This window comes from Neofelis nebulosa, chromosome 3, assembly GCF_028018385.1.
Source record: "Neofelis nebulosa isolate mNeoNeb1 chromosome 3, mNeoNeb1.pri, whole genome shotgun sequence".
NCBI lineage: Eukaryota > Metazoa > Chordata > Mammalia > Carnivora > Felidae > Neofelis > Neofelis nebulosa.
In genome coordinates this window covers 189286033-189313461 of record NC_080784.1, presented here as the reverse complement: position 1 = coordinate 189313461, position 27429 = coordinate 189286033, and the positions used below count along the sequence as shown (strand labels likewise).

The window sequence follows — 27429 nt, the reverse complement described above, 5'->3', positions numbered from 1 at the left end:
CCCTCAGGACAGGAATTGTCTGTGTGACAGACTTTTTCTTGCTTTCTTGCTTTCTTTCTTGCTTTGAGACAAAGAGGGTGCAAATGAGTAAGGGGCAGAGAGAGAGAGAATCCCATGAGGGGCAGAGAGGGAGGGAGAGAGAGGGAGAGAAAGAAGCAGGGCTCACCCAAAGTGGGGCTTGTGTTCACCCCAAGCAGGGCTCAAGGTCACCCCATGCAGGGCCTCAACTCATGAATTGTGACATCATGACCTGAGCTGAGGTCCAATGCTTAACCCAGCGAGCCACCAAGGCAGGGGCCCTGTGTGATACTTATAAGAGAATATCTCTCCCACCACCCTCATTCTCCCTGCTTTAGAGATCATACTGTGGGGACAGGAGACCTGGAGCTGAAGCACATATTTTGTGACCACTAGGCAAGAAGTCTGAAGGAAAATTCCAAAATAATAGGAGGAATCGGAAAGAGAAAACCACCATTTGGGTCATTGAGATCATACTTGGGCTGGCAATCAAGCCTTATTTTTATTGGTAATGAATATTCTCTGGCTTAATGCATGGTTACTGTGGTTTTCTAGTTCCTAGAACAGTGTCTGGCACATGGAAGGAAATCCAAAGTGTTTGTTGATTCAGTAGCTTAAATTTTGGTCATTTTCATGTTCCAAACATCCAAAACGGTTCTTCATATGCATTAGCTGGTGAGTAAAAGCTTTTGTGAATTAAATATTTTTGATAACTGGGCAAGAATGTCCAGCTAAAATCAACTAACTTGAGGCTGACTAAAGTTCGGTCTTCTAGAATCAAAGGGCAATGTGTAATGTCATGATTAAGTTGACAGCTATTTGGGAAAGGAGCAATTTTAGGGACTTGAAATGTCTCAGTGACACCTCTATAAACCCTGTTAATAAACAGACATTCTCTGTATATTTTTGCATTATTTAGTGTTAATCTATTGGAGCTCCTGGGAGGCTCAGCTGGTCAAGCGTCTGACTTTGGCTCAGGTCATGATCTCACGGTTCGTGGGTTCGAGCCCCAAGTCGGACTCTGTGCTGACAGCTCGGAGCCTGCAGCCTGCTTCGGATTCTGTGTTTCCCTCTCTCTCTGCCCCTCCCCCACTCACACTCTGTCTCTCTCTCTCTCTCTCAAAAATAAATAAACATTAAAAAAACACACATAATGTTAATCCATTAAACTCACAGCTGTAGTTTATATTTTTAGTCATTACATAACTTGTGCTGGAACGCATGCTCAGTCATTACCCAGGACCCAGATAGGAACAGCAGTAGTGTCTCAAATCACCCCCTAGCCTCTTTCGACAGCATTGGCTCCTGTTCTGGCTTACTAGTTACTAGAAATAGTGATCTTCGACAAGTCACTAAATCTCATCTTTTGAAATGAGTTTGAACTAGAACCAGCTTTTAAGCACTATGATTTTATCCTGCTGAACCATGAATTCTTTTCTTGTTTGTCTGCTGCAGCCAGACTATTATTGGAATGTATCGCCGTGACAGTTAAATGCTCTCTTTAGATGACCAAATATCTTTCTGAAATAGTATATTCTTTGCCCACTCCAGTGTAATTACCATCAGTTGTAAATACAAAGAAGAAATATGAGGCAAAAATTGGCCAGCCGTGCCATGTGAGGAATTACCTAGTAGCCTCCAAACACACGATGAGGTTGGTTACACAGAGTTTTGTGGAAGGCCCACCATTCAGCTAAAGACACTCAAATCACGCAGTTGATTACATTCATTTAAAGCACTTGGTGAGAGGGGCACCTGAGTGGCTCAGTCGGTTGAGTGTCTGACTCTTGGTTTCCCAGGGTCGTGGGATCAAGCCCTGCGTTGAGCTCCCTGCTGAGTGTGGAGCCAGCTTGGGATTCTCTCTCCCTCTACCCTCTCCTCCTGTCTCTATCTCTCTCAAAAAAAAAATTAAAAAGAAATATAATAAAGCACTTGGTGAGAAGCAGGGGAAAGAGGTGGGGTTGGTCAACCCACATAGAATAAAATGTGACAGATGGAACACCCCCTGGACCCTGGGCCACATGGTGTTCATTTGAACTGTTGGAGTCCGTCTATCCGTCTGTCTGTTTTCTAACTCAGACAAATCAATCTTCCCACTGCTGGTATAGTTACAAGGAGCAGAGCTGAAGTTTGAGCAAAGAGATCCAACAGACGGAACGTATCTGGGGCCAGCATCTCCCTTCTATTAGAGGGATGTGGGGACAATTGTGCCTGAGCACAGTTACGACTTGTCTGCTAAGCAGCTGTGGGTCTTATCTGTGCTGCTTGGACAGAGGACACGCAGGGTCAGATTGGGTATCGCCAGTGGGTAGCTGGTTCTCAACCCGATAAATATTGAGTGCCTTATATGCCACCCCTGTTTACTGAACCATAAATATCTGGTGCATCCTCAGTTCTTCAATCCTTTTCTGCCTAGAAGTCATTTTCTCATTTGTCCCATCATTTTTATCTGTTTTCTGCTCATGTTCTCTCCTTTCCTTTCCTGAATCTATCATGTCTCATAAGCGATTTGCTTCTCTACCTAGTGTCATCTACTCTCCTTTTTTTTTTCTGTTTTTATAGCAGAATTAAATGTTTTAAAATAACACAGAAAACACATTACATGACAGATGAAACAACAGACTTTGGGGAAATTTAGAAATATAGCTCACACCAGAGATGTGGCTAGCTTCTTCAAATAGCAGTATTGCCTGAGACCTACCTCCCAAAGACGATGTAAATAACCTGCCTTGTTATATCACCTATTTATGTTATTACAAGTTTTGGTCCTATGTGCCAACTATAATGGTCAAAACCTATCCACTGATTACTAACTATTAATCATAGACATAGTAGGAGATGGGTCAGTCATAAATTTCCATCTATATTTTTAAGAACCCAGTAGCTTCCTTCTTCCTTAGTGTTAGTTAACATGTCAAAATCCATTTGTTGAGCTGTACAGAATGGGAAGATATATTTGAAGTTATACATTTCTCAACAAAATAATCATTACTTTGAATCAACCTCTGAATCAGTATATCGATAACACATTGAACATTGTGGTATTTGGATTTCTGTAACGTGCTTTTTTTTGTAACATATTTCCTAAACACCCTCCTATGTCACCCAAAAGCCTCAAACATTGCTAAATCATAAAATTAGGTTATATAAACTCAGTCAAATTTTTAACTTTTAATTCAGATATATTAGTTATTGCTCTCCTTACGTTACCTGCATTTGGGGTAACAGGACTGTTTTAGTTTATATGTCAATGAGTCAAAATGCATGTATAGTTTGTATAACTCTATAGCATGCTAAAATACAGAAGAAGTGTGAAAAAACGGAGGAAAAAGTGAAGTCAGGAAGTCTGGATTAATATACCGACTCTATCCTTAGCTGGGTTACCTTAGGCAACTTACCTAACATCTTGGTGCCTGAATTTCTTCATCTGTTGCAAGATTTAATATAAATTTAATTTAAAATTTAATTTAATTAAGTATGACAACACTGAAGGCACCTGGCACATGCGTTGCACGATCGGTGCCTATTGAACCTACCTACTGAACCTGAATCTAGCCCATTGCCTCATATTCCAGATGGAGAAGCTGAAACCTACAGGCTGTACAGAGGTATCTCAGGTCATACCTTTGGTTCAAATAAAATCCAGAACAGAAGAACTGGAAAGACTGCAGGTATGGTTGGTTTCCCTTATAAGCCTATAATGAGACTTTCTTATAATCTGGTCACGAGTTATGATTTAAATAAGTCACTCACTTAATGTCTCAGTTTCTCTACCTGCAGAATCGAGGGACTAATAATTACCTCCTATATTCTAGGAATATTGGACAGGCAAAGAAGTAATGCCTGGAAGAAATCACTGGGAAAAACTTTCTATGTAACCATAACATATCATTATAAACATTAGAAGCTGCAAAAGCATCTCATTGTTAATAACACCACATTACAATTACATATATACAGCTTCTTTCATCTCTGGATCTCTGGATTCCAGCAAAGTTAGTGCAGTGGACATTCTTAGACAGTGATTCTACTAGGAAGGCAAAATGGAGAATTGAGGGAGGGAATCATACAGAAAATTCAGGAAAAAGCAAGCCTGTGTTCTCCACACGGACTGAGTTTTACAGTTCTATTTATCCAGGTAATTACCTCAATTGTCCTCATCTCTCTGCAAGTGAACACTCCTCATCATACAGATATACGTATCTTCTCTCTCTCTCTCTCTCTCTCTTTCTGTTTTAGAGAGAGAAAGGAATCTGAGAGAGTGGGGGAGAGTGGCGATGGGGGAGGGTAGGGAGAGAGAGAGAGAGAGAGAGAGAGAGAGAGAGAGAGAGAGAGAATCACAGGCAGGCTCCATGCTCAGCATGGAGTCCAACACAGTTCAGGATCATGACCCAAGCTGAAATACAGAGTCAGACACTCAACGAGCCACCCAGGTGCCCAGATGTATGTACATTCCAAGTTCAGTTCAATATAACTGAGATGCTTCTGAATGTCTGTTCCAAGAAAGAAATGCCTTTGTCTTCTGTATTACTGTAAGCCCAGCACCTGAACAATGCCTAGTATTCCATAGGCACTCCATAAATATTTGTTGAATGAATCGATAGATGAAAAAATAATCCAAAGAATGGGTAACATTTCTCCATTCATGAATTTGTCTTTCATGACGATCAAATAACTGCAACCGAGTTGCCGTATGGAAACTTAAGGAAAACTTTTATTTATGAACTCCACTCTCAGCTCAGTTGACTGTGCATTGAAATTTCTCATACTTGCACTTACCTCTTAAAACTATATGAACGTATCATGCTATCATTGCTAGATTATAAATGATAAAATTCCAATAGTATGACTCCTGTCTGTCCCTATCAGGAAAAGTTACTCATCTATTTGGAGCCTGTTTGGCTGTAAAACCTCTGTATATTAAATTCTAAATCCACTTAATTAGCTTCTCTAATCTTCATTATATAAAACTCAGTCCCATCTGATGGGGATATAAAATAAAAACAACCTGACAGCTAATATTGCAATATATAGAGTCTCAAGGGAAGAGAGAGATTCTGTCTAGGGCACTGTCCAGTCCCTGACTCACTTTTACCTGATCCCCTCAGGAATTATTCATTACCCAGTGAGCTAAAAATATTTTCTGATTTTATTCTTCTTTTCTTTGTGTATTCATATCCCTAACCTCTTCCCTCCAGAACTCTGAAAGGAGGAAGTCAGGAGTCAGGTGTTTGTAGGTCCCTGCCCACAGCACCATGAAATTCTATCGAAATTACCCCTATTTTAGTTACAATTATTTCAGGTGAAAGTGACAGAAACACAACTCCAACTAGGTGAAACCAAAAAGGAACATATTGGTTCACATAAATAGGAAGTTGTTTCAGGCATAGCTGGATCTAGGTTCTGAAGCAATGTTCCCAGGTCTCTCTCTCCATCTCTTTGCACTCTGTGGGCTTTGTTCTGTGGGCAGGAACTATTCACCCTGCAGTTGGAGAGCCACCAACAGCTCCACCTTCATATCAACCTCACATTACTGTAAAATCCCAGTAAAAAATAAAAATAGCAACAAAACAATCCCCTTTCCCAGCATTCCCAGGAGAGGGACTAACTAACCTAGTCTGGGTTGAAAATACACTTACCTCACCTAAAACTAACGTAATGTGTGTCAGTTGTACTTTGATAAGGAAGGAAGGAAGGAAACCAAGTTTTAGAACAACTCATTAAAAGAAAAAAAGAGGGGTGCCCGGGTGACCCACTCGATTAAGCGACCAACTCTTGATAACAGTTCAGTTCACAATCTCACAGTCATGGGATCGAGCCCTGAGGGGGGCTCCAAACTGAACATGGAGCCTGCTTCGGATTCTCTCTCTCCCTTTCTCTCTCCCCCTCCCCTGCGCGCGCGCTCTCTCTCACACATACACAAAATAAACTTTAAAACAAATAAAAAATAAAATAAACTTTAAAAAAAGAAAAAGAAAACACACATACTGAACAAGTGTGGGATAAGGTGAGTTCCCCAAATACATACTTGATGGCAGAAAAAACAAAACTGTCTGCTATGCTATCTTTACCCCAATAGTATATGACATAGACAAAATGATACGAAGGACAATTCGCTGAATGTTAGTCACAGTTATTTCTGGATGGCTTGCAAGCAAATTTGAACATCTTCTTTATGTTTCTCTTTATACTGTTATTTTCCATGTTTTATAATGTATATGAGTTACTAACATAATTTTAAAATTAAGTGCTATTCTAGGAATGTATTCATTTTATCAAATAAATGAATGAATATAATTCCTGAGACTGCTGCGTGTGAAGCACTTTTCTGAATGCTAAGGACAAATTAAATGAATAAAATAGGCTTGGCCACTACCACCAAGGAATTTGTTGTTACATAGAGAGGACAAACACATACTCACTTAATCACTGTTGTAAACTCCTTAAATTCCTTTGGTAAAAGGATAATTGCTATTTAAAACTTACCAGCTATCATTACTCACTGCTTATCACCAAATCCCTCTCTTTCATAAAAGAGACATCAAAGATTTAAATATAAAAATATAATCATGGGGCCCCTGGGTGGCTCAGTTGCTTAGGCGTCTGATTCTTGATTTCGGCTCCAGTCACGATCTCACGGTTTATGAGGTCCAGCCCCGCACGGGGCTCCAAGCTGACAGCACGGAGCTCCTTGGGATTCTCCCTCTACCCTCTCCCCCTCTCACGCTCACACTTCCTCTCTTTCAAATTAAAAGATAAACTTAAAATATATACAATCATAAAACATTTAAAAATGACATTTATATGCAGGTATATAATCACCTAGGTGTATGTGTGTGCATACATGTGTTAGAGGGATAATGAAATATAAAAAACTTACAAATTAGTGAGAAAACATTCAACTACTTAAGAAAAACAGGTGAAATATCTGAATAGCTACTTCACAAAAGGATAAATATATGGTATGATACGATATGAAAGTATGATATGAAAGAATACTCAGCCTCAGGCGCCTGGGTGGCTCAGTTGGTTAAGCATCCAACTTCCACTCAGGTTTGGGAATTTGAGTTTCTGCTGTCAACTCAAAAGCCTACTTTGGATCCTCTGTCCCCCTCTCTCCCTGCCCCTTCCCCACAAGCACGTGCACACTGTCTCTCTCTCAAAAATAAACATTAAAACAAATGCTCAACCTCACTAATAATTTTTTTAATGTTTATCTTTAGAGAGAGAGAGAGAGACACAGCCTGAGCAGGAGAGGGGCAGAGAGAGAGGGAGACACAGAAACTGAAGCAGACTCCAGGCTCTGAGCTGTCAGCACAGAACCCAAATCGGGACTCGAACTCATGCTCCATGAGGTCAGGATCTGAGCTGAAGTCCAATGCTGAGCCACCCTGGTGCCCCAGCCTCACTAATAATAAGAAATGCAATCAAAGCAACCTACAAAAAAAAAAATATCAAGATACTAATTTTTACCCTTCGAACTGGAAAAAAATCAGAGAGTTAGATAATATCCGATGACTTTTGGAGAAGTCAACTGTTCTCCTAAGTGATTAGAGGCACTATCAATTGATAGAACAAAAAACCATTTTGCTTCCTGTCCCAGGTTTATTGAGATGTAATTGACACATAACGTTGTGTAAGTTTAAGGTGCCAGTATGATAATTTAACGCATTTAAAAATCGCAAAAAGCTTATCACCATGGTATTAGCTGCCATCTCCAACCTATCACCTAGAAGACACTTCCTTTCAAGTGAAGTCTTGAAGTAAGGAAATGAGAAAGCCTCTGTGTGCTGATCTCCTAGTTAGGTGAAAAGAGGGATATAGTGGACCCCCATTTCTATAAATAAATGTGTGTGTGTGTGTGTGTGTGTGTGTGTGTGTGTGTGTGTGTGTGTTTTATGCTGTGTATACATACAGTATTTCTGGAAGAATATAAAGAAACGGTAAGTAATGAAATCTTACCTCTGGGAGAAGGATCAGCAGTGAAGAAACTTACATTTCATCCTGTAAATTTGTTTATTATTCGATTTTTAAAAGTTTTATACATGCATTTACCTTTTATTAAAAAGGCAGACTAAAAAAAAAAAAGACTGATTTTAGAAACAGACTGAGCAAAAACTGTAAATATGTTTTTCAATTTTCTGGCAGCAGTAGACAGCAAAGCATCACAGAATATGTCTTACTTGTTCCAGGAAGGTTGTCTTGAAGGAAGACTTCTAAAGGTGGATGTGTAAAAACTGTAACGGAAGAAGGTACCCATTGTCAGGGAAGCCCCACCTCCTCGCCCCGTTTTTTTTTTTTTTTTTTAAATGGTTTGAACAAAACTGCTCTTTTTAATATCCCTTCAAATGTAGATCAGTTCTCTGAGGGCAAGGTGGGTAAATTTGCATAGGATCAAAGGAGATTCCTGGGAGCTTAGGGGTGGAGACTGAGGACCTGAACCCTTCTGAGGCTCAATGGCTTTATATCTCTGATGGAGTTAGTGGTCTCCAGGCGGTTCTATCGTGAGTAACGTTATAGCTGAACTGAGAGCTGTCTGTGGAAGGCTCCTGCAGCCTGAAAGAAAATAGAACATTTGGGAAAATGAGAAAAGACCAATTTGGCAGGGACTGTAACGGAGGGAAGATTGCCATCCCAAGAGACGTGTGAGGCGGGCAGAGGTCAGATCTTGCAGCGCTTGTGGCTTTGGTCATTAGGAATGTCGTTCACCTTAATAACAGTTGGAAGCCATCGAAGGATTTAAAGAAGAGTGAAGACACAATAAAAGTTGCAGTTTTATATGCTTCTTTTGGCTCCTGCACAGGGATTGGAGGGGAATGGAAACAGCATATGAAAAGATTGTGGTGTCTAAAGACAAAATTAGGTGTCTGTAGCCAGAGATGAGGGATTATTCTGGTAGCTTTAAACTAGGAGGATGGGAATGGAGGTAAATAGAGGTGGGTATCTATGACTGACACCATGTTTAAGAAACTACGAGCCTCATTTTTGCTTATTTGGACGGAGGGCATGCTTATTTGGACGGAGGGAGAGGGGGATGTCAAGGATGAGTCCCAGTTTTTTGGTTTGCCAAGCTGCATAGGGATGACATTTACCAAGACAGGAAGCCCTGGAGGAAGACCAATTTGCATGGGAGGATCAGGAGTGTTTGCTGGACATGTTGAGATTGAAGTCTCTTTTAGACATTCAGGTGGCAGTGTTGAGAAGGCACTGTTACAGTCTGGAGTTTTCAGCAAGGACTGGAGGTTAATTTTTTTTTTAAGTTAGAGCATAAACATTTTATTTGAAGCATAGGTGAAGATGAACTTTCCTAAGTAGAAAAATTAAAGTGAGAAAGGAAAAGGGATTGGTGAGCATCTATCCCAAAGAAGTCAACTTAAAAAAATTTTTTAATGTTACTTATTTTTGAGAGAGAGAGAGAGAAAGAGAGAGAGAGAGAGAGCACAAAATGGGGGAGGGGCAGAGAGAGGGGACAGAGGACCCAAAGCAGGCTCCCCACTGCCTATAGTGTCTCAAACTCATGAACGAAGAGAAAATGACCTAAGCTGAAGTTGGAGGCTTAACCCACTGAGCCACTCAGGCACCCCAAGAAGTCAACTTTTAAATGTATGGGAGGAGAGAAGGCAGCAGAGAAAGAAAGACAAGTAGAATAAAGCCTTTCAAAAATGAATAATGTAATAATAGGGATTGCTGATTAGTCCCTATGATCATTTACTTTCTCCTTGTTTTACAAAGTTAATAAGATCACTTAGAGACAGGAAGATTCGTTATTTATCAAGAACAATATCTATTTTAAATTAACCCTTCTTAAATTGCCTTCTAGAACACCAAAGATGCCGAACACCAATTTAAACACCAAAGTTACTACAAGCAGTAACACTAAAAGCACAAAATCACCTGTCCTGCATACCACACCAGCCACATTCTAGCCTCCACCCCGCTGCCCTACTAGTGAGTTAACAGAACCCTTTTCTCCTTTATGGCACAGCTTTTTATGACATTGTCTCTGAGTTTTACTAGAAAGTATGGCAATTCCAGCTGACTTCTCTAGAGCGATTGCAGGAATCCAGGAAAATTAGTTTTTTTCTTTTGTGTCACTACTCAGCTTTTAGAAGACGGAGCTAAATATTCCATGCTAATGGCACCCGTGGAGGCACTTCTAAGGATGCTGTTGTTACCAAGTCATCATGGAAGAAGATCTTATCAATCAATCGTTGAATTGGGGCCTTTTGCCCATATATGTCTTTTAAAGATAAATACCTAGTCTAGTCCTTTATAATCTCTGGCAAAATTTTGCCCGTTGGCAAAAATAGGTAAAAATATGGAACTGATTTCCAGAAGGAGTTTTTCTTTGTCTTCAGCTTGCTAGAGCAGGGGCCAGCCAATTTTTTCTGTAAAGAATCAAGTGGTAAATATTTCAGCCTTTGCTAGCTAGAGTGTCTGTTACAACTACCATGGTGAAAGTAGCAATAGATAAAACATAAATTCATGAGTGCCACTGTGTTCCAAGTAAACTTGATTTATGGACACTAAAATTGGGATTTCATATAATCTTCATGTGTCATGAAATGCTATTCTTCTTTGGATTTTTTTCTATCCATTTAAAACTGCAAAAAACACCTTAGCTTGTGGACTTCGTAAAAATAGATGGTAGACTGACTTCTGCTCTAGGTGAGACCATCATAGCATGTCTTGAATTATCACCACCTCCTTTCCTCCCCCCAATAATCAATTCAGAAAATTCAATTCCAGTTGTTGAAAATGAAAATGTTAACCTTGGGGCCAAAACAAAATCTGGGAAACATTGGAGTCCAGTTCTTCCAACATTCTTATTTAAGGCAATCTTAGTAGACTGCACCATCCATCTGGGGATGGCCATTTGCTTCGAGTTGATAAGACATAATGGTGACAGCTCAGATAAGGTTCCCAACTACAAATTCTCACCACTCATGCTGAGGTTGAATCAGAACTATTGTCAGTAAGGATGGTGTCTGTCAATCCATGTGTTGCAAAAACTAGCACAGACCTGATTATTGCAGCCGATGTTTGAAATGTAATTATAAGCACTTAGAGCCATTTTGAGAGAGAGAGTCTAACCCAAGAAGTTCTTTTGGTATCAGACTGCAAAATCAATATGAATTCTTGAAATGCATTTTGAATGCTTCTGGAGCCCTTAGCCTGAAATGACCTTGGGCCAATAACATCAAGTAGGCCAGAATGTGGTAGAACCCTTTTACAGTCTTTCATTGTTTGTATTTGTCCCATGCTACCTGACATAAGTTTAAGTAATAAGGTCATGAAAATTTCTTCTAAGTGTTTTACACCCAAGATGATCTGATGGCCCCCTTTCAGAAAGACAATATTACATTTCTACAAAATATATCCTTTATGTCAAACTAAAGGATAAAGTCATCATCATGCTGATGACTTGGGATCAAGCCTTTATTTCATATTCCCACTCTTTACCTAATTTGAGACATAAACCAAATGGGATCTCCTAGAAAGATCATTCTGTAACAGGACCAGCCAAAAGACATAAACATTTAGAGGCCCTCAGACATTGATGACAAAGACATGATAAAAATCTGTAATTCCCAGGAATTCCAAGAAAAATTCTTAAAATCAAACCTCAGACTAGTAGCCAGACTCCTGAAAGTAAACTCCTTGGTTGACAAATACACTAACACAACTGCTTTCCAAGACCCCTCTTTCTCAACTACCCTCCCTGCCCCTCTTGTTCAATCTCCTTTAGACACAGAAACTCTTAAGGAATTTAAGGCATAGGAACTGGTAGCACCTGAAGTTGAAAAGGCTAATTATAAACAGGGGGGGGTTTCTATCTTTATTTATTTTTAGCTCTGGAGACACCTGCTTTGGTCTGTCCTCTTCTCTTGCCTGCAATTTAGTCCATAACCTCTGTGAGATTAGACACTATGGCAAAGGAAATAAAGTTCTCCTGCACAAATATTAGTGGGAGTGCACCTGCCTTCATATTGAGTAGGTAACCTCCACTGGCTCAATCTACCAGGAACAGAATCCTGGTAAAAATGTAAATGTGGGACAAGGATGAGAGCCAGCTCCTTCTGTCTCATTTCTCCACTGGTAAATGGATCTTATTCAATTCTTAATGTTTCATGGATAGGAATATGTTCTAAACCATAGTCTGCATGTTTTCAGGATGGTTGGAAGCTTTTCCTTGAAAATAGGCACTGCCACCATTGTAGCTAAGAATAACCACTTGGGCAGTCCCTTGGTTCCCCTCTAGTAATAGAGGCACTCAACTCACTAATGTTCAACAGATACTTCTACTCTCACAAAACTGCATCCTTCTTACCATTCTCTGGAAAAAGGAATGGGCCAAAACAACCAAATTCCCCGAGGAACTCGCGTTTGCCTGGGTTCAAAGTCATGCCTTTATCTCTGATCATTATTTGCTCCTCCCACTTCAGCCCTTATGAAATAGTTAGTCAGGGCAGGGAAGATCTACTATCCCTCTTGGACCTTAGGAGATCTAATATGATTCAATCCAATAACCTTAAATACTGCCCAGGTCTTATTAAATACACTCATACTTATGACTAGCAGGTCAATTCTGTTTTCGCCCAGAGTTCCCACCTCAGCCTTTACATGATTTTCAGGTCAGATACCTAGTTTTCTGGGAAAGACAGGTGTGAAAAACTGATCCTGAATCCAAGTAGAAGGGACCTAACTCTGTCCTTCTAACCACCAGTATTGCTGCAAATCTACAAGGAATACAACCTTGAGCTCATGTTGCACAATTAAGGAAGACGGCAGCCTCACCTAAATAGAAATCTGATCCAACAGAAGACCTTAAACCAAGGCTCTTTCAAGAGCTCCGAGAAGCAGAGAATAGCATGAAGTACCCTGCTTTCCCAAGCCCCACCAAACAGGCACAGAGCATCAAAACGTGGTCAGCTTCAACCCCAGATTCCAAAACAAGATCCTCCAGGGGTTCCCTGCTTAATCCCTGCCTTCTTTGTCTACTCTTTGTCAAACTGTTTCTTCTATTTCCATCAATCTTGGAACCAATGCTCCCCTTATTACACAATACCTTGAAATGATTTTGCCCCTCTTTGTTCTGTCCTGTCCTGTCTCACCATATAAACAAAAAGAGAACAAAGCTCCCTCATTCAATTTGTTCTGTTTTTTTTTTTTTTTTTTTCAACTGTCCCTACACTCTCAACCCATCCCTCACCTGACCACTGGGGTGGACACTCCATTGCCTTCAACACACCCCAGGGAGACTTTCTCCTTAATGGTCTATATGGGTAATTCAACCACTTCCACTTCATCAACCCCAACTTCTCAGCAATTCCCAACATAATCAAGACATCTCTTAAAATCTCCAAAACTCTAGGCACCTAGGTGGCTCCGTCGGTTAAGCATCTGACTATAGCTGAGGTCATGATCTCGCAGTCCATGAGTTCAAGCCCCACGTTGTGCTCTGTGATGACAGTTGAGGGCCTGGAGCCTGCTTTGGATTCTGTGTCTCCCTCTCTCTCTGACCCTCCCTCACTCATACTCTGTGTCTCAAAAATGAACAAATGTTAACAAAAATTTCTTAAAAATCTCCAAAACTCATGACTCTACTTTCCCCATAACAGGTATAAGAAAAAAAACACATCAGCACTTTCATTTCTGATAACCATCTTCTCCTTCACTACTTTTCAACTAACCTTGCAAACTTTGTTGAATTCTAAGTAATGACTATGGCCTCCTGCCAGATCTACCCAATGGTGAACTACAACTATTATTATTAATTACTACACCCCCCAAAGTGCCTGTGTCCCCCTGCCAAGTATATTACATTTTATGTGGTAGCAAGCCTACACCTGCCTTCCCCACATCATTTTTTCCCCTACATCTTCAGAAACCTTATCTGGGACTTCCAGTTATTTATTTATTTATTTATTTTTTTTTTTTAATTTTTTTTTCAACGTTTTTTATTTATTTTTGGGACAGAGAGAGACAGAGCATGAACGGGGGAGGGGCAGAGAGAGAGGGAGACACAGAATCGGAAACAGGCTCCAGGCTCCGAGCCATCAGCCCAGAGCCTGACGCGGGGCTCGAACTCACAGACCGCGAGATCGTGACCTGGCTGAAGTCGGACGCTTAACCGACTGCGCCACCCAGGCGCCCCCTTCCAGTTATTTAAAATCACTAGTCTACCTGTTGGCCATGTGTCCATCTGGAGATTTAAATGGTCACTTCAAAATGAGGCAAATATAAGTTATTCAGGGGAGTTCATAGAGAGGTCATTAATTCTCCCTTTATGTGTGCTGTGGAGGCTATTATATCCACTATGGAAATTATAAATTGGAAAAAATAGAAAGGTCTCCAAACCCATACAGAAGTAATAAATGATACCATTTCTGCCATAGAAACACAACAAATAAGCTTAAACTCACTGGCTCCTGTTGTTATAGACAATCATATAGCTCTCAACCTCTTCCCAGATGGTCAGGGAGGCGTCTGCTCCATAGCCAAAACATCTTGTTGCACTTGGATTAACATCACACACCAAGTAGAATAGTCAACCACTAAACTCAAGGAAAAGGCTATTTGGCTCTCTAAAAGTTGATCCAAATGGCCTATCAGACATGTTGTTCTGGATGGGAAATGGAAATCTAGGATCCTGGATTTAGGGTATATTGCAAGAATTACTCACCCTTCTTGTAATCTTATGCCTTACAGTTAAATGATGCACCCTGTCCACAGTCTTAAATGCTACTATGTAGTTATTGTCTCAAAATATGATTCAAAAATGTGTATGATCCATCAGATTCCAAAACAACTCCACTTCCAACTAACTTCTCACTCAGAGGCTGAATTTGAGCTTTAAGTACCAAGATCAAATCTGGAATGACAAAGGTGTAGATCTGTACATTCCCCATCGCTTTGTTTCCCTTGCAGTTATTTAAGGACAACTTTATGGTTTTCTTCAATAAGAGGAAAGGTGATGTGACAAGGTCAAACACATCGCTTTTCTCTATTGCCTGAACCTACTAACAAGGCCAGACAGAGACCTTTCCCCTTTTGCCCCTAGTCAATTTCTAATTCTTCGTCTCATGAGTGATTAGCTAACATTAAAAGTATGTGTCTTCTGGGGTGCTTGGCTGGCTCAGTTGGAAGAACATGTGACTCTTGATCTCAAGGGTCATGAGTTTGAACCCTATGTTAGATATAGAGATTACTTAAATAAATAAAAATTTTAAAAAAAGTATGTCCTCTGAAGCTAGCTAGACATAGACAAACATTTCCTGTTGAGATGACTGAGACTTTGTCTGACTGCAAAACAATTCCAACAGCAAATCACCCCATCTGTCACTTAGCTACTGCTCTCTTTAAAATGTCTAGGGTGAATCCACCCTACTGAGAAACTCATCTTCAGATCTAGATGCTGTCCCTATTGCAATAGTATGAGTAAAATCATTCTCCTTAGTTGTTCAGTTTTTGTCTTATTTTTTTAAAGTTAATTTATTTAAGCAATGTCTACTCCCAACATGGGGCTCAAACCCATGACCCCAAGATCAAGAGCCGCATATTCTACTGACTAAGCCAGTCAAACACCCCCAGTTTTTGTCTTTAACATGGCTTATGCAGATGGGAAAGAAAATTTTCATCCTCCTTTGGGAATTACATCTGGTCCCCAAAGAGTCCAGTCATGCATAGTTTATTTCCAGGTAGTGAGAAGAAAATGACCTTTGCTCCATTGAGGCAGACCTGGGGCTGGGCAGAGACTAGGAACCAGGCAAAGAGAAATTTCTGCAATAAACACCCAGTAGGAGATAGATAAATAGCATAGTGTAATATTGATTATTTTTTAGCAAGTTACTTCTGTTATTTCTATCACTGTTAGTACCTTCTCACTCTTAGTACTCAGTAAATTATTTTTAATTTTTCAGTCTGGGTCTAGCTGCACTATGGAGAATTAAGGAAAGAGTCTTGTGTCCCATCTTGGAAGAAAATGTCAAAGAGGAAGCAGCACCTTTTTTTTTTTTTTGAAGTAATGTCTGCACTCAATGTGGGGTTCAAACTCACCTCAAGGTCAAGAGTTGCATACTCTACCGACTGAGGTAGCCAGGCACCCTGGGAGCAAGACCTTCTTTAAGTAGCAGAGGAAATTAATGAGAAATCTCCAAGAACAAGTCTAAAAGTCTTTGAGACCTGCTTCTCTCCCCATCAGATATTCTTTCTGAGTTGCCAATTTGTGATGAGCTGAGTTTGGATTTTATTGCAAGTAGTTTGCTTACACAAGAAAAGAACAGAGTTGGTGGCCCCTTATATAGAGCATGCACTAATATGAAAGTCAAGAGCCAATCAACAGGGAAATGTTGGCGGTTTGGAAGCAGGCTCTGACTACTAGGGAGAGTGAGAGGTTGTGCAAGATAAATACAGAACAGATGGTCAGATAATTGAGAGTCTATGGTCTATTAGTGGAGGAAGATTGTTAGGGCGAAAAGCTAGATTAGTCAGTCGGGTAAGGCAGCCGAAGGGGCTGCTGTGGAAGATGTTCACATTAACCAGGATCTTACTCCACTGGAGCCTTGAGGGTAAATTGGTTCAGAAATCGGTAAGAGTCTCACCTCAGGAGTTAGTTCTCCTACGATTTAAGAGACCAAATCCTCCAGGTGAATTAGACTCTAAGTAAAACACTAACAACCTAAAGAAAGCTTGGATTTTCTGTTCTTTCAAGGGTAGATGGGAATATATACTGCACAATCTCATCTTGAGTATGGGTGAACACTAGCCATATTGATATGATCACTTAGGGAAATGACGCTGGAAATTTAACTTTTCGGATTTTTCCCACTCATATAACTGCAAGATGATTTCGGACCTCCCGAGTGTTTCTGTGATTCATCACTGTTGATACTGTTGCAGGGTCATCAAGCATGACAGCCAAGAAAGAATTCTTGAGACATTGACAGTACAACTTAGTAAGTTCATTTAAGTAGCGCAGAGACAGGACCTGCACTTTTGCTGTATGAAGCTGGTGGTTATGATCAAGGGGGCGGGAATGTGCCGGGAGTATTAGATCATAAATGGCTTCTTCAAATTTCTACTTGTAAAACTACTTTCTCAAGATTTCTTTGGTGCTTATCATTCAGTTCGATATTAACTATTGGTGAGATATACAGGCAGTCATGAAATTCTTTAAGGATATAGCAACCAGCAGTATTTGATCTTTATCAGAACTATGCAGGGTATAGGTCAGCCTTCTGGGCTAAAGGTGAATATTTTCTGCTTCTATCTCTCAACAATATCAGAAATATGGTGCAGAAATATTGGATTAAAACTGAGAAGTAGAAGCACTAAATTCTAAGCCTTACATTGCAACTCTTGGGTAGGCTTCATAGTGTTAATGGCCATGACATCTCAGAAATACTGCATAATGCAGGAATGAAAAAAAAAAAAACAAACCAAAACATTTCTGAGTCCTAAGTAATTAGGGGTAAGCATTAGGGAGAGAGAATTAGATAAAAGATCCAACTTTTACTACAGTTGATGACGTGTCTGGGTTAACCATCTGAACTTTGAATGATTGCAGGTGCAGTGACCGGAAGTTCTCTACAGTTGCTAAGAAGACTCTAAGGATATTGAAAGTTAAGTAGGGCCACACCTCAGGAGCCACATGAAAGATGGGCTGAACTCCAAAATGAAGAAGAAAAATACATAATGAATCATTTTCAGTCCCTACTGGCACCTTCACCACAAATCTAGTAGACTAATTAAACACTCTATGGATTACATTATATTAAAAACATGTATGTATATGGAGAGATTATCTCATATATGGCTTATTTACCTAACCATGGCCTATTTGAAGACAACTTATTTGACTTGAAGATAAAGGTTGAGAACTGAAACTACCAACCCTTACCCGCAGTTTGGACACCAAGGAATTAAAATGCCTATTTTGCCCTCACTACCCACAGATAACCTAACCATCTACTTTACATGACTTTACTATTCCATTGTCTTCACAGGTGTGACTTTCAAAAAACCCATCAATTCTTCAATGGAAAACATCAACACACAGTCCGCATCCTAAGATTCTTGGAATGTCTTGCCTGAAAAATCCTTGCCTGCTGTTTTTGACAACCCTGGACTATTGTCTCTTAATCTTTACCCAGTTCTCATCAAGCTCCCCAGCGAACTAAATCTCTGATTCTCAATTAATGCTGAATTCATTCCCCCACAGAGACATTACCAAAGCTTTGCAGAGGTTGTGTTCTTCGTTAATATGTAAGCAATATACTTAACTTTGTCTTATCCACAGGTTGTGTTTGGGGATATTTGAGGAGCCAGCAAGCAACACATCTTTTTTAGTTGTTTTGCATAGAGCAAAATTACACTTCTGGCTTTCAAGAACATCTACAAATGGTTAGCTTGTGCTGGCTTCTTTAAAAGATAGACTACAACTTCTCCCTGCACACTTAAAAGACAGCTTCCAACAGTAACAGCTGTATCATTACTGTAGTCTTGGGAAATGTATAATGGTCTCAGTAACAAACAGGTATAGGATCTTTCAAGAATATATGGCAGATGTTATATTTATTATTTTTGTTGGCACATCATGGCCTGGGTAGCTTTCTTTCTTCCCCCATGTTCCTTTATTACTTAGACTCTCATTCTTGACCCCTGGAGCTTCACTGGTAGAGTAATTGAAATCACTTCCTACCACATGATACGAACTGTTATAACAGTTTCTGAACTCTTTTCCTAATGGACTTTTGAACAGTATGTTCTCTTAAACTGACTTTTTTGACGGAAAATGCAGTATACATTGTCATGCCAGAAGCAGAGACCTAGTATAAAACCAGAATTTGAGCAGACTTATAGGTCTGCAGATATTAAGGAGTATATAGTTTTTATTACTGATAACCTATTGGTCTGTGTTGAAAACCACTTTTAGTATTTATGGCTGAAATGATGTCTGCAATGTGTTTTAAATGGCTTGGGGGTGGGGACTGGGGGAAATAAAGTGTATAGATGAGATAAAATTAGCCTCAAAGATAATAATTTTGAACCTAGGTGATGGACGTATGGAATTTGACTTAACTGTTCACTCTATATATTTTGTGTCTATTTGAATTTTTCCTAATATAAAGTGAAAAAACCCTGAATGTGGTTAGGAATAGTTGTATTGGTTAGGAATTGTCTTAATTCTTCCAAAAGGTCAAATCCGGGACTGTCAAGAGATACCACTTAAGGGATTTACAGTGATTTGAGAACAATGCTGAAACTCCAGGGAGGAAAAAATAGTAAAAAAGAACACTATGGGGGCCATTGGGTCATTTATTACATTTTAGTTTCTGAATAAAAGAGTACACCCGAAAGCCCCCCAGCTTTTATCTCATCACCCAGTGTTAAGTGAGGGGCCAGATTTGAGTCATGAGATGGAAATTATGCACGAGATGGAAACTGGCAAGATACTCAATTGAAAGAACATTACAGAATGGTTTCTACTAGAGCAGAGGTTTGCAAACTTTTCCATAAAGACACTGATAATAACTGTTCTCTGCTTTGTAGGCCATGTGCTTTCTGTCACAACTGCTAGACTCTGCCATTGCAGTGCAGAAGCAGCCATGGACAATATGTAAGCAAACATGCGTGGCAGTTCCAATAAAGCTTTACTTGTAAAAATAGGCAACAGGCCGAATTTGGCCTGTGCTATGCAGTCTGCCAAGCCCTGGGTCAGAATAGGAGCTTTGGAATTACACAGATCTGAGGCTGTATCCTGATTTTCCACTTAACTGTGTGACCTTGGGCAAATCACTTAACCTTTGAGGTCTAGTTTCCTCAATTGTAAAATGGAGAATTTCAGGGGCGCCTGGGTGGCGCAGTCGGTTAAGCGTCCGACTTCAGCCAGGTCACGATCTCGCGGTCCGTGGGTTCGAGCCCCGCGTCAGGCTCTGGGCTGATGGCTCAGAGCCTGGAGCCTGTTTCCGATTCTGTGTCTCCCTCTCTCTCTGCCCCTCCCCCGTTCATGCTCTGTCTCTCTCTGTCCCAAAAATAAATAAAAAACGTTGAAAAAAAAAAATTAAAAAAAAAAAAATGGAGAATTTCAGTATCTGCATCCAGTGGCTGTTAGAGAAGAATAAGATGATACACGTGAAGCATTTAGCTAAGTATCTAGGGTTCCTTAAATGCTAAGGAAACATTAAGTATTATTAAATCGAGGCTCTTTTGGTATATAATTTATTACTTATTTAACCACCATACATTTAACCATCTTCTTCAAAAGAATGCAAAGATTTTGTCATTTAAGGAACTGTGATCCAAGTGTAAAATATGTAAGAATTATCCCAATTTACTAATTTTCTCATCATTGTTGTTAATCATCTTTGTTGAGGTTCCAGCTGGCTGACAACACTGTCTTCTTCACCCGAACCCCCAATTTTTCCCCCTAATGATAGTGAGACAAAAGTTAGGATGAAGATCAAAATAGCAACTTTTTTTTTTATCGTTTATTTTTTGAGAGAGAGACAGAGAGAGAACAAGTTGGGGAGGGGCAGAAAGAGAGAGGAGATAGAGGATCCTAAGCGGGCTCTGTGCTGACAACAGAGAGCCTGACACCGGGCTGCACCTCATAAACATGAGATCATGACCTGAGCCAAAATTGGGATGCTTAACCGACAGAGCCACCCAGGCGCCCCGAGATCAGAGGATCAGCTTTATTGTTGATAAAACTGAAGACAGTGGTTCAATCTGTGGCCACTGGGGCTTTCTGATAACCTCTTACAGTAGGTCATTATATAGGAAGTGTTGGGCAATCTTATGCCTCCCCTTTGCATAAGCTGAAACTGCCTGAGTAAGCTTTTTGCTCAGCACAGAAGGCAACCCGAAAGCACACATCCTTTAAATAGGCTAGCTCCAAAAGAGCAAAGGGACTGCACTGAGAAAAAGGAATATGGAAGTAGAGAAATGCAGAATTTCCACTTACACTTAATACCAAGTCAAATGTGTGTCAAAAGTTACGCGAGGCGCTTCACTCGGATCAGCCTACAAGACCCTTACAACAGCTCCTTGAGGCAGTGTTATGAGTAAACAAGACAGACAGAAAAAGGGAGAGAATTCCCCACAATCTCCCAGGAAGAAAGTGGTAAGGCCAGGATTGAAATCCATATTCAGTTCCCTACCTCCAAAGCTCAGGAGCTCTTTTTAGCAAATCTGGACCTAAAAAGAAAACAAGCAACAAACCCAATCAAAACAAGAATGCAAATGAGTTTAGTTTAGACCTTGTGGTTGTAAGCCTTTATTGGTGCACAACCATCCCTACATTACTTCCTAGATGTTTGAAATGCATATGCTTAATAAATCCACTCTTAGATTTTGCCTACAATCTATGTCTGCTACTTAAAACAAAACAAAACACTGCAATATTCCTATTAAAAAGAGGAACATGGAGCCACCTTCAATTTCCTGGCTTCTACTCCTTTCTTCATACCAAATAGTGGTGCTGAGATCCCATCTACAAATTCTTTCAGCTTCTGAAGATGGAATTGGCTTGGTCTTACAGACTTAAATTCACTTAAAGTGGTTATGTGCCCTTTTTTACTATCTTCTCAACTATCTTGGGCTATAATTCCTTTCTTTAAATTGGACCTTTTCAACTTGAAGGAGACCGAATAGAAATATTTTAGTGTTCTATCACCTGTTAGCATTATATTCTTTAAATGGTAAGCCTATCCCATCAGTTTTTTTTTCCTCTAGCTCCAAATAGTTGAAAATCCCTTTCTGTCATCTCTAATGTCTTTTGATAACCTAATGTACTTAGCTTTTTACTTTCCTGACTGTTTTTAGAGGTTCTTCTTACTCTTTTATATTCATCTTCCAGTCTTAAAACATTATATCGTAGGATTGATGTGCTGGTAATTTCAAACAGGGCCATATATTGTACCTTTGACCCATTTTCAGTATACAGTTTTTGTACTGAAGGGAGATTTGAGCCAAATTGTTAGATTCCATAAAAAATGAGTAAGGTTTTCTGACATTTTGATAAAATACTGTTCCCTTAAATAGCCGTATATTTAGACGTTCTATCAAAACAACCAACAAGATTGCCTTGCGTGATTTGTTCTTATGCTTTTAATTCGCTTGCTTTCCCAATTGCTGCACTTTCTTTCAATGTTAAATCTGTTGTTTTGCTAGATGATGTTCATTTTAGCAGAGAGGAGTTATCAAAATTTTGGTGCATTTTAGGGAATTTGGTTTGGATTGCCCTTCAAATACAAAATTGATGCTACTGACCCGCCATTAGTAGGACACGAAATTTGAGTTATTTCCCCTGTGTTGGTGATGGATTGTGCTGCCTGAGCTACTGGCACTCCCTTTCACATTATCCATTGTGACTAATCGCATGCATTTGCAAGATGATTAGCCAAGGTTAGGGGTACAGTCTGTGATTATGGAACAGATTTTTTTTCTTTATGTGAAAAATTACTAGCTTATAATAGCATTAAATTATAATTTTGCTTCCTATCCTAACCAATGGTAGATTGTAATAGCAATTCATATTCCTATGGCGTTTTGTGTATTGTTTGCTATATAGTTCCTGAGTAGGGCTCTGTCCCATCCTTGTTTTTCTCCCATTAAACATTTACATCTTTCTTTTTTTAAAGTTTATTTTTATTTATTTTGAGAGAGAGATAGAGAGCAAGCGGGGGAGGGACAGAGAGAGAAGGAGATTGAATCTCAAGCAAGCTCTGCTTTGTCAGCACAGAGCCCACTGTGGGGCAGAAACTCATGAGCCGTGCAATCGTGACCTGAGATGAAGTCCAGAGTCAGATGTTTAATCAAATGAGCCACCCAGGTGCCCGAACATTTACAACTTTGAAATGTACCAACTCCACCTCTAAAGAACCAGAAGCTCACTCATTTGTTCAACAAACTGAGAGCTTACTATGTCGTAAGTTCTGTTCCAGTGCTGGAGATACAGCAATGAATAAATCAGTCCTTTTCTTCCTAGAGCTTTTCTTTTAGCAAGGGGAGAAGGACAATACACAAGTATACAATAAAAGGTGTAGGTCATATGCTAGGAAAGATAAAGTAAGGAAGGAAGATAGGAAGTATCAGGGAGGGAAGTCATTGATAATTTATAGGGTAATCAGGGAAGTTCTCACTGATAAGGAGACATTTGAGCAGAGGTGAAAAAAAGGAAAGGAACAAACCATGTGGCTACTAGAGAAAAGTCTTCCAAGCAGATGAGCAAGTGTAACTACTCTGAAAAAGGAGCATGCTTGCATGTCCAACAAAAGTCAGGAGGCCATGTGAAGCTATTGTAGGGTTTTTACTTATACTCCAAGTGAGATTGCAAACTGTTGAAAGATTTTAAGTGGAGGAGTGCCTTGACTTTTAAAAAAAGTCATCTGCTATTTCAGAATTGACTTTGGAGAGAGGTGTTAGCTGTTGCCCTGTAACAAATTGCCTCAAAACTTAGTGAGCTAAACACATTCGATTTCACATAGTTTCTATGGCTCAAGAATTGAGCCATGGATTAGGTTTCTGCTTTAGGGCCTCACAATGTTACTGTCAAGGTGTTGGCTAGGGTTACAGTAATCTCAAGGTCAAGTGGGGCAGGATCTACCTTCAGACTCACTCAGAGTTGTGAGCGGAGTTCAGTTATTATGGGCTGTTGGACTGAGGGCCTCGGTTCCTTGCTGGCTGATGACCGGAGGTGTCCACAGTGCCATCCCAGGTAGTCTTAGCCATCAGAGCTAGCTAGCATGAAGAACAAAGAGAGAAATCTCAGCACGATGGAAGGCAGAGTCTTGTATCTTAGTTACAGAAGTAATATCCCATCACTTTTACTATGTTTGATTCATTAAAAGTAAGTCATTAGGTCCAGCCCACATTTAACAGGAGGGGATTACAGGAGGACACGGCCACCAGGAGGGGGAATCAGTGGGAGCCGCGTCAGAAGCATCTTATCAACACAACATCAGTTAGGATGTTACTGGGGTCTTGTTAATGGCTATTGATACTTCTGTGGCTATTTATGGTGTGGGGTGCTAAATAGTTTCAAAAGCCTTGCTTCTTCTACAGATTCTGGATATACATTAAAAAAAATTTGTTTTAATGTTTATTTTTGACAGAGAGAGAGAAAGAGAGAGAGACAGAGACAGAGCATGGGGGGGGGGGTGGGCAGAGAGAGAGGTAGACACAGAATCCCAAGCAGACTTCAGGCTCTGAGCTGTCAGCACAGAGTCCAACGCGGGGCTCGAACTCACAGTCCGTGAGATCATGACCTAAGCTGAAGTCGGATGCTCAACCGACTGAGCCACCCAGGAGCCCCTGGATATACATTTTTAATTAAGTTTTTATTTTAATTTCAATAGTGTTAGCATATAGTGTTATATTCATTTCGGTTGCATGATATAGCGAATCAACAATTTCATGTATTACTCAGTGCTCACTACAAGTACCCTCCTTAGTGGATTCTTTTGAAGTTCAAACTAATAATATTCACTGAGGCATTGGATATGGAGCAGGGGAGAAAGACTAGAATCAAGGATGACTCTAACATTTTTGGTCTGCGCCCCTGGAAAGATGGAATTGCCATTTTCTGAGATAGAAACAACTCTGGGAAGAGACAGTTTTGTCGAGGGGGAGGAAATAATCAGGAGTAATGTTTTAGACATGTTGACTTTGAGATGCCTCTTTGACACAAAAGTGGAGGTGTTGGTTTGGCAGTAGGATATACGAATCTGGGGCTCAGGGTAAAGGTTTGAGCTGTGAATAAAAATTTGAAAGTCATCGTCATCTACATTGTGTTTAAAACCATGATACTAGATATGGTTGCTAAGTAAGAGTATATACCAGAAGTTCCAGAGACTGTGCCATATTGGGAAAAAACATCTTCATGAGAGATATTCATGGATAGAGAAAGCCAGTTAACACTCTATCTCTGCAGTCGCCTTTTAGCCCCTAACAAAGACAGCAATGTTTTTCATTATGCAATTAGTCTAGCTTCTTATGGGCGTAAACTTCCAGAACAGGACTTTGGCTCCACCTTTACATTTTTTTCTAGCCAACGCCAAACCGAAAGGATTTCCCAAAGGCAAAAGCAAGCCTACACTGAGTATACTTATTGTGGTGAGTACTGAGTGATGTACAAAATTGTTAAATCAGGGGTGCCTGGATGGCTCAGTCGGTTAAGCATCCAACTCCCGATTTTGGCTCAGGTCATGATCTGAGCCCGCATCAGGCTGTAGGCTGATTGTGCAGAGCCTGCTTGAGATTCTGTCTCTTCTCCCTTTCTCTGCCCTGCCCCTGCTCATGCTGTCTCATAAGTTTGTTTATTTATTTATTAAATAAACTTAAAAAATTTTTAAAAGGAAAACAAAATTGTTGAATCACTATATTGTATACCCGAAACTAACACAACACTGTATGTTAACTATACTGGAAATAAATAAATAAATACATTTAAAAAAAGCAAGTCTACACTAATACAAAGTGGAAGTTTTGAAATGATAGACGTTTCTCTCTTTTTTTTTTTTAAATGTTCATTTATTTTTCAGAGAAAGAGAGAGAGAGAGAAAGAGAGTGAGAAGGGGGAGAGGACAGAGAGAGGGAGAGAGAGAGAGGGTACCAAGCAGGCTCTGCTCTGTCAGCACAGAGCCCAATAGGGTGTTGAACCCAAGAATCATGAGATCATAACCTGAGCCAAAATCAAGAGTCAATCGCTTAACCAACTGATCCACCCAGGTGCCCCAATGATAGCCCTTTCTTAAAAGAACTTCAGAAATAATTCTTTTTTTTTTTTTTTTTAAGGCAAGGCTCAAGGTCACTTAACATGAGTTCAGTTCTTAGAATGCTTTTTCTGGCTCTTCTGTCTTTGACTAATTCCATTCACTATTTTTACTTCAAAAAATCATTTACATACTGACAAGCTCTAAAATTTGTATGTTAAACCATAGACTCTCTTTCCCAAGTTCTTGGTCCATGTTTTCAACTGTCCCCTGGACATCTAGACCTGGAGTCTTATAGAGACTGAAGATGAATTCATGCTTACTTCCAAGAACATATTCTGTCACTTGTCTAGTTCATGACACCATCCATGACACCATCCATCTATGTCAAAAACCTAGAAGGAGTTCCAGGATTTCCCTCTCTCTCATACTCTGATTAATCATCATCATCATCATGAATAATCATAAAAAACTAGTGATATGGAGGAGGCTTATAAATATTATATCTAATCATCACAATAACCAATTAGGTAGGTTATACGTACCTAATAAATAATAAGAGTAAAATTGGGGCATCTGGGTGGCTCCATTGGTTGAGTGTCCAACTTAGGCTCAGGTCATGATCTCGTGGGTTGTGGGTTTGAGCCCCATGTAGGGCTGTCTCCTGTCGGCACAGAGCCCACTTCAGATCCTTTGTCCCCCTCTCTCTCTGCCCCTCCTCTGCTCTCTCTCTCTCTCTCAAAAATAAACATTAAAAAATAATAATCATGGTAAAATAACTTATGAGATCAGAAAGCAAGTTAATGGCAGGACCTGTCATCCACCCAACTCTTCCAGGCTGCAAATCTGGTGTTCTTTGTCGTCTTAACTGTTGCTTCTTTACTCACCTACCTAGTCTTTTTAATTGTAAATTCAGAAGCGGCTCTGCATTCCAATATCTCCTTTCTGAACTCTCGCCATGGACTTAATCCAGAACTTGATTACCTCTCACCTGGACTTTAAAACCTTATCCTAGCTGGCCTCCATCTTTATAGCCACACTCTACCACGGCCATCCTTCTGAAAAGCAAAACCAATTGCACTACTGCCCTTCTTGAATACTTTATCAACTCTCACTTCATGTAAATTTGAGTCTCCAGCCTTAGCATTTTCAGAATCAGTGTCATTTGCAGACTCCAACGTAATTCTGGGTTCAGAGATATCATCCAAGTACCCTTTGCTCCAAAAATTCCACACTTCTTTTTATTAACCTGGGTTTGGCTTTCTTCTTAGAATGCCATGACTTCTTTCTTCTAACTATAAAAGTGTTACCCATAATTTAAGATCTAGTTCAAGTGTTACCTCCTCTGTGTGCCTTTTATACATTTAGGCAAAGCTAATCCCTCCATCTCCTGGGATCTCGGGGCTAATTTCTGCTTACATCTCTGCCTCGAACAGTAGACTGTGAGATCTTTAAATACAGAGACTGTCTTGTTTGTCTTTATATTCCCAGTGCTACCACATTGAGACATTGTTTAAATATCTGTTTTACAGATGTTAACATCATCCATATATCTGATTCAGATTTTTGAAAATGTACAGATGAGCTGTTGCTATAGGAGAAAAGGCCACATCTTGACTGAATTTCATAGATTCCAGGAAGGATCGTGTTAATCATCCTTGTTTATGTGCACCTAAGGTATGCTTTGAAACTT

The 27429-nt window shown here is 39.9% G+C and overlaps 1 long non-coding RNA gene across 1 annotated transcript; it reads left to right on the top strand.

Moving 5' to 3' along the window:
- Nucleotides 1–190: 190 nt before the first annotated feature.
- LOC131507764 (uncharacterized) lies at nucleotides 191–27429 on the top strand. Its single transcript, XR_009259691.1, has 4 exons — nucleotides 191–693; nucleotides 3594–3689; nucleotides 18027–18285; nucleotides 27269–27429. It is a non-coding gene; the product is annotated as an uncharacterized LOC131507764 (long non-coding RNA).